At 39.2% G+C, this 18,242-nt stretch overlaps 1 protein-coding gene across 7 annotated transcripts in view; it reads left to right on the top strand.

The window, feature by feature from the left end:
* Positions 1-18,242, top strand: part of LMO7 (LIM domain 7) — a 281,227-nt gene that overhangs the window by 92,878 nt on the left and 170,107 nt on the right. The gene's annotated exons all lie outside the window — the stretch shown is intronic.

Genomic DNA, 18,242 nt, shown 5'->3' with positions numbered 1-18,242 from the left:
GCCACTCCTGCTCTTTTTTGATTGTTGTTTGCTTGATATATATTTTTTCCATCCTTTGAGTTTTAGTTTGTTTGTGTCTCTAAGTCTAAGGTGTGTCTCTTGTAGGCAGCATATAGACAGATCTTGTTTTTTAATCCATTCTGCCACTCTCAGTCTCTTTATTGATGCATTTAGTCCATTTACTTTCAGGGTAATTATGGATAGGTATGAATTTAGTGCTGTCATTTTGATGTCTTTTTTTGTGTGTTGTTGAGTTTCTTTTTCCCACTTGATTTTATGTGCTGAGTAGATTTTCTTTGTATATTGTCCTTTCCTCATATTTGTTGTTGTTGATTTTATTTCTGCTGAGCCTGTGTTTTTCCCTTGTATTTTATTTTGATAAGTAGGATAGTTTGTCTCCTTTGTGGTTACCTTATTATTTACACCTATTTTTCTAAATTTAAAAGTAACTTTTATTTTTTTGTATCGCCATATCTTCCTCTCTATATGGAAGGTGTATGATTACATTTCTTAATCCCTCTTTATTATTTTAACGTTGTCTTCTTTTATATAATAAGATCTCTGTTAGTATGTGTTGTGCTTTTTTTTTTTTTTTAAATAATCTTGCTTTGTTTTTTTTGGATTGCCCTGTCTGGGTTGACTTTTGGTTGCTCTGCCCAGTGTTCTAGTCTTGGGTCGATACCTGATATTATTGATTTTCTAACCAAAGAACTCCTTTAGTATTTCTTGTAGTTTTGGTTTGGTTTTTACGAATTCCCTAAACTTGTGTTTGTCTGGGAATGTCTTAATTTCACCTTCATATTTAAGAGACAGTTTTTCTGGATATATGATTCTTGGCGGGCAATTCTTTTCTTTCAATTTTTAAAATATGTCATCCCATTGCCTTCTTGCCTGCATGGATTCTGTCGAGTAGTCCGAGTTTATTCTTATTGGCCCTCCCTTGTAGGTGACTTTTCATTTATCCCTCGCTACTCTTATAATTCTCTCTTTATCTTTTGTTTTGGCAAGTTTGAGTATAATATGTCTTGGTGACTTTCTTTTAAGATCTACCTTATGTGGAGTTTGACGAGCATCTTGGGTTAGATATCTTCTCGTCTTTCACAATGTCAGGGAAGTTTTTTGCCAACAAATCTTCAATAATTTTCTCTGTATTTTCTGTTATCCCTCTTTGTTCTGGTACTCCAATCACTCTTAGGTTATTTCTCTTGATAAGAGTCCCACATGATTCTTTACGTTTTTTCATTTTAAAAAATTCTTTTATATGATTTTTCTTCAAATATATTAGTGCCATTGATTTATCCTCAAGTTTGGAAATTCTAGTTTCTACTTGCTCAATTCTGTTCCTCTGACTTTCTATTGAGTTATCTAATTCTGTAATTTTATTGTTAATCTTCTGAATTTCTGATTGTTGTCTGTGGATTTTTCGGGCTTATTAAACTTTTCATTATATCCCTGAATAACCTTTCTAATTTCTTCAGTTGCTTTATCTGTGTGTTCCTTGGCTTGTTCTGTGTATTGCCTCATTTCCTTCCTGATGTCTTGAAGAGTTCTGTATATTAAACTTTTGTATTCTGCATCTGGTGATTCCAAGAATGCACTTTCATCTAGAAGATCCCTGGATTCTTTGTTTTGAGAGTCTGTTGAGGTGATCATGGCCTGTTACTTTATGTGACTCGATACTGACTTTTGTCTCCCGCCGCCTATAAGTTATTGTATTAGTTTATGCTTGCTTACTGTGTTGTAGCTGCTTGCTTTGTTTTGTTTTGGTATACCCCTATGGGTTGCTTGAGTGAGCTAGCTTGATTATATTCGCCTTTGGAGCTCTGGTGTCCTGTCCCCAAATGGCTAGAGCTGTTATCAGGTATATCAGTCTAGGAGTCCATTCAGTTTTCTTGTATGAGTTCAGCTCAGGTTTCCAGGTAGCTGATATCAAGTGTGTGGTACAGGTTCTGTCCTACACTCTACGTGGGGCAGGGGCAATTGGCTTATATACTGGTATCTGGTTGCAGCAGGGGGTCACACTCTGGACAAGGCAGGGGGCTGAGAACCGACCCCCAAGTGTCTCTGAGGAAAATGTGTCTCTGTTCCCTAGAGTGTGCTGGTGGGTGGGCTCTGCAGAGGGACCATGGGCACCCAAAGTTTTTGGTTGTAAGGACTAGGAGGTACCAGTTATCTTTGGACCCCTGTCGTGGGTGGCTGAGTGACCTGAGTGGAGCTTCCAGTCCTTTGGTCCCTGATGTGGGTAGGTGAGGACCTTGTTTGATAAGCTAAGCAATGTCAAACATCAAACACGCACCTTTCTACCGCACCGCTAAAATGGTTGGAGTTTGCCAACGAGGGCGTATTCTCCCGAAATAGGCCCACACAGGTCCACGCAGAAGGGAAGGGTGCTCAAGGTTCGTGGTTGGTTTATGCCTGGACAGGAGCCACTTCTTTCTTGACCTCCCCTGGTTAATGGAGCTAGTAAATTATCTTTTTCCCCTGATTGCAAATTTTTCCTTCCCCAAGGCCAGGGGGATGGCTCTAGGTGCTCACCAGGGTCTATCTCAGGCCCAGGGATTCAACCCCTGAAGCCAGCTTGGGTGAGGGGTGTGGTAAAATACATGCAAGTACTTAGCTTTTGCTGAGTGCCATCCTCCTCAGGTTCCGATGGTGTGAGTAGGCTGTGTGGCTGGCTGCTTCTCCCTGAGGAAACTGTGGCCAAATGCTAGTACCAGCCCGCTGCTGCCGCTGCTCCAGGAATGGTGCCTGAGGGTTTCCTGCGATTCAGGTCTGGTAACTCCTCTCCACTTCTGAGCGGTCTCTTCCTCCCGTTGCCCCTCAGTTCGTTGTGTAAGCTTGCCTTTGATGCTTAAGGCACCCAGCTTGTCACAAATATACTCATTTCACTTGTCTTTTCAGGTCTTTGTTGTAAAGAGGGCTCGACTAAACCGTCTATTCTGCCATCTTGGCTCTGCCTCCTCTTTGTAGCTTTTTGAGGAAGTACCATACCGTTTTCAATAGTGGTTGTACCATTTTACAATCTCATCAGCTGTGTGTAGGAGTCATAGTCTTCTCAGAACCCACCAGCATTTGTTGTTTTCTGTTTGTTTTTTATCAGTGCCATTTTTGCAGGGGTAAGGTGGTCTCATTGTAGTTATGATTTTTTTTTTTAATGGCTAATGCTCGCAAGGATCTCTTCATGTGTTTGTTAGCCTCTTGATTGTCGTCTTGGTTAAGTGTTTCTTCATGTTCTTTGCCAATTTTTGATTGGATTGTTTGTCTTTTTGTCATTGAGGTGTTGAAGTGAGAGATTAGACCCTTGTCAGATATGTTGTTGTCAATTTTTTTTTTTTCTCAGTCTGTAGGTTCTTTTTACTCTTTCAGTAAAAGTCTTTTGATGAGCATAAATATTTAATTTTTAGGAGGTCCCAGGTATCTAGTTTATCTTCTATTGTTTGTGCATTTTTAGTTGTGGTTGGTCACGTATTTATGTCACAAATTAGGACCCTTAACTGTGTCCCTATCTTTTTTTTCAGGAACTTTATAGTTTTAGGTTTTTGATCTATTTTGAGTGAGTTTTTGTGTATGGTGTGAGTATGGATCCTGTTTCATATTTCTGCAAATGGATATACAGTTTTGCCAGCACCGTTTGTTAAAGAGATATCTCTTCCCCGTTGATGGACTTTGATCCTTTGTCAAAGATCAGCTGTTCATAGCAGGATGGATTTAATTCTGTGTTTTCAGTTCTGTTGCATTGGTCTTTGTGTCTGTTGTACCATACCAGGCCATTTTGATTACTCTGGCTGTATAGTATGTTATGAGAACGGGAAGTATGAGGCCTCCTATCTTGTTTTTCTTCTTCAATAATGCCTTAGTTATTCGGGGCCTCTTTCCTTTCCTTATATAGTTGGAGATTAGTTTTTCCATTTTGTTAAAGAATGTTGTTGAATTTGGTTTGGGGTTGCATTTTTATCTGTAGATCACTTTGGATGGTATTGACATTTTCATGATGTTAAATTGAAAAGCTTAATTCCTGTTGAACTTCTTTTGTGTATGGGTCATGAGACCATATGAAATGCCATTCATGACTCTCTTTTTAAAAAATCATCTTTTGTTAGAATACAATGCACAAGTTTTTAAGTGTACAGTTCAGTGAGTGTTTTAGAATATATTTATTGAGATATAGTTCACATGTCATACAATTCACCCTTTCAAAGTGTTCACTTCGGTGATTTTTAGTATATTCACAGGTTTGTGCATCTATCAGCATTATCTAATTTCAGAACATTTTAATTGCTCCAAAAGAAAATCCATACTCATTAGCTGTTATTCCTCATTCTCTCTTTCCTCTAGTCACTGTAGACCACTAATCTACTTTCTGTATGTATGGATTTGCCTAGTTTGGGCATTTCATATAAATGGGATCATACAAATTGTAGTCTTTTGTATGTTGGCATGTTTTCAAGGTTCACCATGTTGTAGCATGTATCACTACTTCATTCCTTATTTTTTCTGCCAAATAATATTCTATTGAATCAATATATTGCATTTATCCATTCATTAGTTGATGGACATTTGGGTTGTTTCTACTCTTTGGCTAATACGAATAGTGTTAATATGATCAGTCCTGTATAAGTTTTTGTGTAGACATACGTTTTCATTTCTCTTGGGCATATACCTAAGAATACAACTTTAGCAAACCCTCGTGGCATAGTGGTTAAGAGCTATGGCTGCTAACCAAGAGGTCGGCAGCTTGAATCCATCGGCGTTCCTTGGAAACTCTATGGGGCAGTTCTGTTCTGTCCTATCTGGTTGCTATGAGTCAGAGTCGACTCAATAGCAACAGGTTTTTTCTTTGTTTCTTAGAAATTTATTGTTAAATTGAAGGAAGGTTGACCAGTGGGTACCAAAAAGACTACATTAATGATGATTTAAAGGAGAAATCCACCAAGAATCATTTTTGGAATTCCTTTGTAACAGATCTCCTTAACTCTTTTTTTTTTTAAATTGTGCTTTAAGTGAAGGTTTACAAATCGAGTCAGTCTCTCATACAAAAACTTATATACACCTTGCTGTGTACTACTAGTTGCTCTCTCCCTAATGAGACAGCACACTCTTCCTTTCCACCCTGTATTCCCTGTGTCCATTCAGCCAGCTCCTGTCCAACTCTGTCTTCTCATCTCACCTCCAGACAGGGAGCTGCCCACATAGTCTCATGTGTCTCCTTGAGCCAAGAAACGCACTCCTCACCAGTATCATTTTCTGTCTTATAGTCCAGTCCAATCTCTGTCTGAATAGTTGGCTTTGGGAATGGTTCCAGTCTTGGGCCAACAAAGGGTCCGGGGACCATGACCATCTGGGTCCTTCTAGTTTCAGTCAGACCATTAAGTCTGGTCTTTTTACAAGAATTTGATGTGTGCATCCCACTGTTCTCCTGTCCCATCATGGATTCTCTCTTGTGTTCCCTGTCAGGGCAGTCACTGGTTGTAGCTGGCACCATCTAGTTCTTCTGGCCTGATGTAGTCTCTGGTTTGCGTGGCCCTTTTTGTCTCTTGGGCTCATAATTACCTTGTGTCTTTGGTGTTCTTCATTCTTCTTTGTTCCAGGTGGGTTGAGACAATTGATGTGTCTTAGATGGCTAACTTGCTAGCTTTTAAGACCCCAGATGCCACACAGAATGTTTTCTTAATACATTTTATTATGCCAGTTGACCTAGATGTCCCCTGAAACTGTGGTCCCAGACCCCTGCCTGTGCTACTGTGGCCTTCGAAGTGTTTGGTTGTGTTCAGGGAACTTCTTTGCTTTTGGTTTAGTCCAGTTGTGCTGACCTCTACTGTATTGTGTGTTGTCTTTCCCTTCACCTAAAATAGTTCTTATATACTATCTAATTAGTGAATACTCCTCTCCCTTCCTCCCCACCCTCATAACCATCAAAGGATATTTTCTTCTGTGTTTGAACTATTTCTTGAGTTCTTATCATAGGGGTCTCACACAATATTTGTCCTTTTCCAGCAGACTAAATTCACTCAGCATAATGCCTTCCAGATTCCTCCATGTTATGAAATGTTTCACGAATTCATCATTGTTCTTTATTGTTGTGTAGTATTCCATTGTTTGTAATTTATTTATCTTTTCATCCATTAGGAAACCCTGGTGGCATAGTGGTTAAGTGCTACAACTGCCAACCAAAAGGTCGGCAGTTCAGATCTGCCAGGCGCTCCTTGGAGACTCTGTGGGGCAGTTCTACTCTGTCCTATAGGGACGCTATGAGTCGGAATCGACTTGACGGCAGTGGGTTTGTTTTTTTGTTTTTTGGGTTTTCATCCATTGATGGGCACCTTGGTTGCTTCCATCTTTTTGCTGTTGTAAACAGTGCAGCAGTGAACGTGGGAGTGCATATATCTGTTCGTGTGAAGGCTCTTATTTCTCTAAGATGCATTCCAAGGAGTGGGATTGCTGGATCATATGGTAGTTCTATTTCTAGCTTTTTAAGGAAGTGCCAAATCGATTTCCAAAGTAGTTGTACCATTTTACATTCCCACCAGCAGTGTATAAGTGTTCCAGTCTCTCCACAGTCTCTCCACCATTTATTATTTTGTGTTTTTTGGATTAATGCCAGTCTTATTGGAGTGAAATGCTATCTCACTGTAGTTTTGATTTGCATTTCTCTAATGGCTAGTGATTGTGAGCTTTTTCTCATGTGTTAGCTGCCTGAATGTCTTCTTTGGTGAAGTGCCTGTTCATATCCTTTGCCCATTTTTTAATTGGGTTACTTGTCTTTTTGTTGTTGAGTTTTGGCAGTATCATGTAGATGTCAGAGATCAGATGCTGATTGGAATTGTCATAGCTAAAAATGTTTTCCCAGTCTGTAGATAATCTTGTTACTCTTTTGGTGAAGTCTTTGGATGAGCATAGGTGTTCGATTTTTAGGAGCTTACGGTTATCCAGTTTCTCTTCTGGTGTTTGTGCATGGTTAGTAATGTTTTCTATACTGTTTATGCCATGTATTAGGACTCCTAACATTGTCCCTATTTTTTTCTTCCATGATCTTTATCATTTTAGATTTTATGTTTAGGTCTTTGATACATTTTGAATTAGTTTTTGTGCATGGTGTGAGGTATGGGTCTTGTTTCATTTTTTTACAGATGAATATCCAGTTATGCCAGCACCATTTGTTACAAAGAGACTGTTTTTTCCCCATTTAGCAGACTTAGGGCCTTTGTCAAATATCAGCTTCTCATATGTGGAGAGATTTATATCTGGATTCTCAATTCTGTTCCATTGGTCTATGCATCTGTTGTATCAGTACCAGGCTGTTTTGACTACTGTGGCAGTATAATAGGTTCTAAAATCAGGTAGTGTGAGGCCTCCCACTTTGTTCTTCTTTTTCAGTAATGCTTTACTTATCTGGGGCTTCTTTCTCTTCCATATGAAGTTGGTGATTTGTTTCTCCATCTCATTAAAAAATGTCACTGGAATTTGGATCAGAATTGCATTGTATCTATAGATCACTTTGGGTAGAATAGACATTTTTACAATTTGAGTCTTCCTATCCATGAGCAAGGTGTGTTTTTCCACTTATGTAGGTCTCTTTTGGTTTCTGGCAGTAGTATCTTGTAGTTTTCTTTGTATAGTTCTTTTATGTCTCTGGTTAGATTTATTCCAAAGTATTTTTTTTTTTTTTATCTTATTGGGGGCTATTGTAAATGGTATTGATTTGGTGATTTCCTCTTCAATGTTCTTTGTTGGTGTAGAGGAATCCAACTGATTTTTGTATGTTTGTCTTGTATCTTGATATTCTGCTAAACTCTTCTGTTAGTTTCAGTAGTTTTCTTGAGGATTCTTTAGGGTCTTCTGTGTATAAGATCATGTCATCTGCAAATAGAGATACTTTTACTTCTTCCTTACCAATTTGGATGCCCTTTATTTATTTAATCTAGCCTAATTGCTCTTCCTAGGACCTCCTGCACAATGTCGAATGAGAGTGGTGATAAAGGGCATCCTTGTCCGGTTCCCTTTCTCAAGGGGAATCAACTCCATCTTTTAATGTAAAGTTCATCTTGAGACTATACTAGGGGTATAACTATCAATTTAAAGTTCGTATAAAATAAGTAGTAGCTCTCACCTGTAATATGGACACACTGTTCCCCGAAATGAATGTTTCCCATAGTGATGACTCTCACAGTAATTCACAGGGAGATAAACAGATAATTTTGGGGACTTGCTAATGTGTGTGTGAGACGTACCTGCAGGAGAACAGAGTTGTCTTTTGACACTTGAGAACCCATAATTATTAAGCATTTGAACTGTATTTAAAACAACTTGTTAATGGATACTCACATCTACTTCTGCCTTGTGTGTTAATTATTTAAAATCTTGATGTAGAAAAAAAATAATGCACAAGACTAGGCCTTGGCCAGATTTTTTCCTGTGGGATGTTTTCCATTTGTCTGTAACAGCATAGATTGCAGTATGAATCTGCATTTGTAGACAAAATGTAACTGACTTCCTAGGAGCAGGTTTCGTAGTTGTTAACGGAACAAAGTACAGATGTGAAACTGGAGCATAACTTTGTGAGTGATGTTTTCAGTGAATTTAACTGGCTGCTAATAGGGCATAGGCTTGTCTTGGCTTTCGTGTCTTGATGAAACCTGGCACATAAATGGTTGTCAGCCCTGGAGCAAATCTGCCTTTTTTCCTTTGGTTTTATTTAGTTCTTTCCAGTTGTATTTCATTTTTGGCTTGTTAATAATTGTGGTTTAGTCAAAAGAATTTAAGAGTGTAAGCTAAAAGTTGGTTATAGTACAGGAAAGTGGGCTACTTTTCCTGGACTAGAAACAATTTTTAAATTGTCTGTCTTATTCTCCCCCCTAAAAACCTGAGTGTAGCTGACATTGGGCCTTAGGATGGTTGAATGAGAGTTCTAAGAATTTATGAAGATAACCAAAAACAGCAACAACAACAAAAAAACCCCCCAAAACAAACCAAACCAGTTGTCATTAAGTTGCTTAAGACTCATAGCAACCCTATGGTACATAGTAGAGCTGCCCCATAGAGTTTCCAAGGAGCTGCTGGTAGATTTGAACCATCAACCTTTTCGTTAGCAGCAGAGCTCTTAACCACTACACCACCAGGGCTCCCATTTATAAAGACAGGTGGCTTGTAATTACCCAGGGGTACAACATGGAGCTTTGCATTTTACTGTCTTTGTTTCTCCTTCTGTCTGTAAAGACTTGTTGGCCCTACCCCCGAGAAGGTGAAATGGGAAGTGTGATTTAAACTACAACTCTCAAACAAAGGTCTTAAGGGAGGCACTGGGGCAGGAAGGATGTTTAGACTTTTGACCATGATGAGATTTTTGGAGTCCATTTAGATTTCAGTGATCTGTGCAATTCTAATGACCACTGTCTTAGAATACTGAGAGTTGGCTTTGGGTTTTGCTGTCAAGTGATATTAGTACTGGCAAACATAGTCCTAGCACACTGCCAAACCTGAATAGGGGCTAGTGACATGAGAATTTTATGTTCTACTCTGTGCTGCTTAAACCAATGTTATTTGCTGAATACACAACATAAGTTTACCAAAAACATGCTGTCATTCAGAGGTTTGACCACATTCTAGAGAGATTCCTAGACTTAAAATGGCATTCTGACCACACATTTTAAAACAAGGCTAGACTTTTAAAGAGGAATTTTCTAGAATTGCAAAATTGGTTCATCTTAACTTTTTATATTCCTAGTGTCTTGTACCAGGCCAGGTATGTGTGTTGTAGGTAATTACTAAATGATTTTTGAATGAACGAAGTAATGAGAGTTTTCTTAGTGTCCTAGTTAAAATTAAGACAGACTATTTAAATGGGAAGTTAAATTCTAACATAGTGTTTAGTCTGGAAAGCTTTCGTGTGGCAAGTCAGTAGTGGTGACAGACTCAACTTTGAAGGTTTCATCCAAGGATACTCCCTTTTGAAAAGGCATATCACTAGAGTTACATGGTTCCATTGAGTCTTCTATGCATTTATTCTTGAGCTATTTGTGGAACTAGGATGGATTCATTCCTGTGCAATAGAAGGTTACTTTAATAAAGTGAGGCAGGGTCTTCCTCCAAGACATGCCCCCACTCCCTAAATGTAACCATCAGTTCTGTATTGTTTTGCTTTGTTCTTCCTTGAAAGTGCAAATATTCCTAGAAATGGTAATTTAACTTAAGTGATTAGTATGCGTGACCATATTTCAGCCAAACAGAAGTTGTGTAAGATGGTTCTACCCTGGGCGTGTGTAGTATAGACTGGGAATGGCCAGGGGTATAGGGAAGAGTAGGTTCCGATCTACGTTTTAGAGTTCAAGAAACACTTTCATAAAACTACAGCCAGTTGCTGCCAAGTCGATTTGGACTTATGACAACCCCATGTGTGTCAGAGCAGAACTGTGCTCCGTAGGGTTTTCAGTGGTAGTGGCCTTTTAGAAATAGATCCCAGGCCTTTCTTCCGAGGCACCTCTGGGTGGATTCAGACTACCAACCTTTTGGTTAGTAGCAGAGTGCTTGACTGTTTGTACCACCCAAGGACTCCTATATGCTTTCATAACTCTCCTTGCCATATAGGTGATTCTAACTCATGATGTCCCTATAGGACACAGCAGAACTGTCCCATAGAGTTTCCAAGGAGTGCCTGGTGGATTTGAACTGCCGACTTTTTGGTTAGCAGCCATAGTTCTTAACCACTACACCACCAGGGTTTCCAAAAGCTTTCATAGACACTCGTATTTGATGCCCAATGCTCTGGTGCTCAGTGCCCTGTTAAGTAGGGAACTAGTTAATAACCTAGGTCTCAACTGAAGTAACCTTATTGTAACTCAGTTTTGCCCTGTGTAAACCGGGGCTAAGAGCTCCTACCACAAAGGGTTGATTTGAGGATTAAGGGAGATTTCCTACAAAATAAACAGAGTAAGTGTTGGCTGTTGTAACCTGGGTTCCTGTTTTATAGCTGAGGGAACTGAGACCTGGAGAAGGTAGGAGACTTACCCTTCATTATGCCATGAGCCTGGGGCTTCCATCTCAGCCCCTCTGACTCCAAGTCCTGTTTTTCCTTTTTTTTTTTTTTTTTTTGAGACACACACTGTTAGGGTAGATCGAAAGATACAAAGGCAATCCTTTTGGCAAGAATTGACTTCTCTAACATGAATAATCTCATAAATAACCTTTCAGTAATTTCACTCTGGGAAAAGAAAGAGCTAAGAGATAGACATTGGTTCTACTTAAGTTAATAAGGCAGTCACAAAAAGATAAATATTATATGATCCCACTTATATGAAATATCTAAAATAGGCCAGTGTATAGAGACCAGAGTTTATTAGTGTTTACTGGGGTGAGCACCAGGGAGGGGAAAGGACTAGTGAATGCTTCTGGATGCTAAGCTTTTGTTAAGGGTGATGAAAATATTTGGGAACAGATAAGGGTGATGGCTGAACAACATGGTGAACACAATGTCACTATGTTATAAATGTGAGGATTGTTGAAATGGCACGTTTTATTATATACATATACCACAATAAAAAATTATGCTTAGTTTTTACCTAATGTATTTGTCCACGTGCCACGAGCCTTGCATTTATTCAGTTTTGGCATGAGTAACCAATGAGACCTGGCAAAGTTATTGCCTCACAAATAATAATATACATGCCCATGGAATTTATTATCAAAATTTTACCCGTTTTGTGGAATCATAGGGATCATATAATGGTTGCTTCAGAAATGAAGTTTAATGAAAGGAGAAAAAACAAAAACCAAACCCGTTGCCATCGAATTAATTCCATCTCAGTTACCCTGTGTGACGAAACTGCCCCATAGAGTTTCCAAGGCTGTAAATATTTAGGAAAACAGACTTGCCACGTCTGTCTCCCGCGGAGCAGCTGGTGGGTTTGAACTTCTGACCTTTCAGTTAGCAGCCCAGCACTTTACCACCAGGGCTCCTTAAAGAAAGGAGAGGAGGGGTGTTTTTAAGTCATAGTAGCTGTGGAGGCTGACTGGCAAGCATGCCAGCTCCTTGATGTGCACTGGCCTGGGGCTGCTCACTGTGGAAACAACGCCCTACACGGGTTATCTCATTATAGGTCATTAGATATGAACACTTAGTCTCCTTGAATGGAAACTTTAAGGTAGGCACGTCTTTTGTGGAGTTGTTTTACAGTGCGGTTCCTGTGTACCGTGGTGGCTTCTGAAATGCTTTTTGGGATATTTTAAATTTTTTCTGTATTAACATTTATACAGTTGAGCTAATAAGATATGTGTATCTTCAATATCATGATCAAGTAGCTGATCAATTAGTAAAAACTTATATTTGGAATCAGCTGTGTGCCCAGTTGGGACTCAAAGCCCAGTTTTTGTCGCCAGACCTCCCCTTTTTAAAAACAAGCTTAAACTGGCACAGTGTTTTTGCACTATGGGTCACACAAATCATGACAGAGAGCACTTTTGGGATTCTAGACGTCTTTTAAAAGGCTATTTGTGAGAAATTGAAGAACTTAAATGAGCCAGGGTGCTTCCTGACTTGCATTAGCGGGTGCTTTGCTGATAACCAGTATGGTATGCAATGGTTTTTGAGAAGTTTCCAGAATATTTGGGATTTAAGTCATGTGGGTTATACGGTCAGAATTGGAACTGAGCGATGAAGCTTTAGGGAACTTGTTGCTTATGTTGGTGGGAAACCTTATCCAGCGAAAATGAAATCATAAAACAGTCAGTGGTGTGAAGATAATTCCCATTTGTTTGTTAATACATTTCACAGCAAAAGAAATTGCTTTATTGAAATTTGGGGAGTAGGCACGTATTGCCTATATAGTTAGCTAATATTTTCTCCCACAAAATCTGCCTTGTGAAATTGTCACATGAAGGGCTTCCCTGGAGGCTACAGGTGGTCAGGCAGGTTTGGCAGCAGTGTTTGTGCAGAATATTTTCTCACACGGGCCACTCCACCCTTAGTATCTGCTGGTGGATGAATTGTAACTTCACAGGAAGCATCCACCCAAGAGCCTCACACTTGGCCATGCTGCCTTAAGACCTTCTTTCCACCAGGATGGCTGGTCGGTGCACAGGGACATGTGGCCAGAAGAAGCACTAGCCTAGACTGTAGAGGGCAACTGTCTTCTGTTGTTGCATGTCATCCAGTCTGTTCCGACTCATAGCGACCCTACAGGACAGTGGAACAACCTCATAGGGTTTCCAAGAATGTAATCTTACGAGAGCAGATCGCTAGGTCTGGTCTCCTGTAGAGTGGCTGGTGGGTTGGAACTGCCAACCTTTCAGTTAGCAGCTGAGTGCTTAACCATTGGACCACTAGGGATACTTACTATTTTTTTCTAGCGGGGTCAAAGTATTTCACATATCATTTGTGGTCTGCAAAGTAGATAGGGCAACTATTTCTCTCTTTTGAAAATTAATGTCTGCATAGTAATTTACCATCCTGTTGCTGTCAAATCAATTCCAACTCATAGTGACCCTATAGGATAGAGTAGAACTGCTCCATAGGGTTTCCAGGGAGTGACTGATGGATTTGAAATGCTGACCTTTCGGGTAGCAGCTTGGCTCTTAACCACTGTGCCACTAGGGCTGCCTCCAGTAACTTACCAGAAGTGTGTAATAATGGGTCCAAAATTGGGCTCTAGGTGGTCTGCTCTGATGTACTTACATTGCTTGAGATTCTTTCAGGTAGCAATGATTTTATTTAACCAAATTAGGAGAATATGGCATGGGGCATGTGCTGCGAGGGGGAAAAATTAAGAGATTCTATAGACGTCAAGGGTGTGGCGGTTTGACTACATAGTGATCACGCCTGGTTGTGTTTACTTTTGATGATTTAAGTGGAAAACACATGGTCTCTATTTATTTAGTTCCTATGAATCACAACCTCATTATGTAAAACATATCACACCTTAAATAACTTGCTAATGAGTAAAGCTCAAAATTGTTGAAAAACCAAATGAGTAATTGTTAGATTAGAGCTATTAGATAAAAACAATTCTTTCAGAATTCTGGAATTTTTTTTCCAGAATACTGAACTCTTAAAATAAGGATGGTTTGTAATTAAGGTATGGCTTAGTGGTTTTTTTTTAAACAAATTGACTTTAACAATGTCATAAGGTCCTTTTCTGTATGTGTGTGTGTGTGTGTGTGTGTGTATGTATGTATATATATATATATTGCAGTGTTTCCAGGATTCAGAAAGTAGTCCAGTAGAGTTTTATGATGTGGTAACTCAGTTTCTTCCTTTAAAGTTTACTTGCTAAGATGAAACCTCTTAAGACTAATAGTAATGGCTAATATTTGTGAATGCTTCTGGTGAGCCAGGCAAGCACTAAGAGCTTCATACACATTATCTCATTTAATTTTCCATGTAGAATAGAATTTAAATCTCATTTAATTCTCAGCACTCTCTACCATAGTGTTATGTGAACTTCAGTGCAAAAATAACTGTGTCCATTTGGACTTGTTTTAAAAAAGGAAGGGAATGTTTGAGGTAGATATTTTTATCTCCATTTTATAGATGAGAAAACTTAAGAGGTTACGTAATCTGTCTGAAGTGACAGATTAGGGGTTCAAATACAGGCACCCGGGCTCCAGACGCCACACCTGTCATCACTCATCATTGATAGAGTAGGTGCCATTTTGTGACCTTAAGGAATGTAATTGCCAAGGCGGCCACTATAAACTGAAATTTCTTATTAATTTGTGCTTCTGTTTTTGGTATAAAACCTTCCATTTAGCTGTGTTAGAAGGGGTCTTAAGTGAGTTTTTATTCATATGGCTACGTTGTTAGTTGCCATTAAGTCGACTCAGGCTCATGGCTCCGTATAACAGGATCAAAGTGCCCCTTCCTGCACCATCTGCGTGATTGTTAGTATCACGTGACCATAAAACCCCATTACTGTCAAGTTGATTCCTACCCATAGCGACCTCAAAGGACAAGGTAGAACTGCCCCCTTAGGGTTTCCAAGGCTGTAATCTTGACGGGAACAGACTACCACATGTTTTTCCCAAGGAGCGGTTGGTGGGTTTGAACCTCCAACCTTTTGGTTGGTAGCCAAACACTTAAAAACAGTGAACCACCAGGGCCTCTTTCATGTGGAAACCCTGGTGGCATAGTGGTTAAATGCTACAGCTGCTAACCAAAAAGTCGGCAATTCAAATCCACCAGGTGCTCCTTGGAAACTCTACGGGGGCAGTTCTACTCTGTCCTATATGGTCGCTGTGAGTCGGACTCAACTCGACAGCAATGGGTTATAGAAATTGCTAATTAAAGAATTTTACTTTTCTCAATCAGATTTTTTTGAGTTATTGAGGTTGGAGCAGCCAGTATATACAATATGAATATTTTCTAATATTGATGAAAAATGGCCAAAGAAAATGTTGAAACATTTACAGAAAACTTTTAGTATTTTAAAGCTTAGCATACTGTATTTCTATTCTCTCTCTTATACACACACCCCCCTCGCCCCCCGCCACAGTCATCACAAGTTAAGATTACAAATCTTTTTTATCCAGGGAAATTGAAGGAAAATATTAATCGAATAACTTTGTTTACAGAGTTTCCTTTTATGCCTTTAGCGGTGGAGAATTCTTTTGAAAGGCATAAAGAGTAGTAGAATACACTAATGTAGCTTAAAAAAAAATCTAAATATAGATTGAAGATAATTTAGTTTAGAAAGCATTTTAATGTCTGATACAGTTGAGACACTCTCGTATTGAGGACTTTTAAAATGCTCGAGGGTGTGGGCATATTGTTGCCTGTGGATGGTGTGCTTGTTAGTTCTGTAACTTTCTAGAGAGTTAAACTTTCTGACCCTCAGTCTTCTTACTTGTGGAAAGGGAATAGTAAGGATTATTAAATTTAGGGATTGTACTGATTGCATACGAAATGAGAAAGATTACCTAACGGAGAAACTGGTGTGTCCCTCTTCCTTTCTTTTCTGGATGTAGGAGATAACAGGAAATTGGCCTAAATCTGATAGATTCTGACTTTTTTTTGAATGTTGCCCTTTTTACATTAATTAATTAGTATATCTGTTCTATCCATATATACCCTCAACGAGATGGATTGACACAGTGGCTACAACAATGGGCTCAAGCTAACAATGATTGTGAGCGTGGTGCAGGACTGGGCAGTGTTTCCTTCTGTGGTGCGTAGGGCTGCTATGAGTCGGAGCTGACTCAGCAGCGCCTAACAACAACATCTGTTGCACACACACACAAAAACACCTGATGGTTGTTAAGGAATATAAATAAGCAAGAAATAATATTAAAATTACCTATATAATTCTACTACTTATAAATAATTACTGTTAATATATTTACTCCTTATTTATACATTAACTTATAGAGTTGCAGAAGCTGAGATCATACTCCTTATATTGTTTCATAATCTGCTTTTTCATTAACATGTTAATTATTTTTTAAGTAATAAATATGCTTTCTTGATATTAGTTTAAATTTCATGTAGCTTTCCATTTTTTTCTAATGTCATAATTTAACCAATTTCTTACTGTAGGGCATGAAGGATGTCTGGAATTGCTGCTGTTGTATGTAACGCTGTGAAACAATTCTTCTGTGATTTTTGTTTTTATCCTGTTGTTGTCTTAGTGTAAATTCTTAAACCTGCGCATACTGGGCCAGGGTGTGTGCGGATTTAAGACTTCTTACACAAATTACAAGCAGCCCTCCAAAGTGGTGATATCATTTTATATTACCATCAACAGTGTAGAGAGCCTGCCAGATGCCCACATCCTCGGCAACGCAGACTTTTAAAAATCTTTGTTTAGTTTTATATTCTGTCGTCTTTATAAATACGGTATAAATGGAGTCTGGTCTTTTACCATCATTTTTTTAAACTTGGAAAGTACATAAGTACATTAACATATTGACGTTTATGAGGGGATCTGAAATCCACTACGTGCACTGGCTGGTAGTATGATCTTACCTTTTTGGAAACAAATGAGCCACTCTGGATGGTTGGGTTTTCTGAATAGCTCTGTGTATTGCAATATGTCTACCTTAGTAAATAAACATTGTTCTGAATATAACTCAGCCTTGTCTTTGTGGTGTGGAGATGTTCCTTTGAGGGTTAATCATTGGAGTAGCATCTTCAGGGCCAAAGTATGTGATAAGGTTAAGCTTATACTATTGTTAACCATCCTCAAGAATTTGATTGCATAGCATCTCAGCTGTTACAAAACTAGTAAGTAGGAGAGATTTTCCCTGTTTTAGGGACTGAGGTTCAGAGAGGTTATTTAACTTGCTTAATATCACACAGCTATTAGGAAGTGAAATTGGGATTTGAATTTGCTTTGTTTGACTTGAGCCCTTTCTCTTTCCATTTTTTTGCTTGCTATACTCTGTCCCCTCGATTGGCCTGCCCCTTGCCCTTGACTGTTGACAGCTATCCCTGTGTTTGCTGGGCACAGACAACCCTTCTTTATTCTAATCTATGATTGTTTTAATGGTGATTAGCTAAGTATCGAGAGCTCTGAGGGGCTTTCCTGTGGCCAAAGAGCATGGACTTTGCTTTGGATGTTTATGGCCCTTTAAATGCTTTTTGGCTTTGGGTAGGAGTTTTCAGATAAATGAGAGGTTACTGTTTTTGCTAGTTGGGTTCAGGGTTTACTTTAACTTTGGTTTGGGGCAAATTCAGAAGAGTTTGGGAAGGGGTTTATCTGGGATAATCCATGGGCCACTTGAGGTTATCCTTAAAGGAATATACCATTCTGTTTGAATATGTTTTACCGTGCTTCTAAAACTTGCGTTTTACTTATGTGGCTGTGAGCTCCTTGAGAACAGAGCCACTTATTTTAATTATCTCCACCCAGTATCCAGTGTAGTGTCTGTAACAAGATACTCAAAAGATGTTTAATTCATCAGCAATGCAGCCTTTGTGTAGACCAGTGCCGTATATAGATCTTACTGAGTTTGCATGTGTCACCCCTGGCCCAGGCTCCCATCCATATTTATGGAACCAATTTGCACAAAGTTGTTAAAGAAACTAACTTTAATCCTAAAAGTAACCAATATTTTGTCAGCTAACAGGTATTACCTATAGCCACAGCAGTGTTGGGCATTGTGGAAAGACGGAGTGTTAAGGCATGGAGGGATCCAGGGTGGGCCCGAAAGCTAGCAGCTTAGCAGCTGTGACGGCAGCAGGTGTACGGGGAGCTTTAAGTTTTAGAGTCAGAATCGACTCGATGGCCATGGGATTTATGGCAGCTGACCAGAGATTT

Source organism: Loxodonta africana, chromosome 17 (genome assembly GCF_030014295.1).
Source record: "Loxodonta africana isolate mLoxAfr1 chromosome 17, mLoxAfr1.hap2, whole genome shotgun sequence".
Lineage (NCBI taxonomy): Eukaryota > Metazoa > Chordata > Mammalia > Proboscidea > Elephantidae > Loxodonta > Loxodonta africana.
The sequence above is the reverse complement of the archived record's forward strand: the minus strand, read 5'-3'. Positions and strand labels throughout refer to the sequence as shown.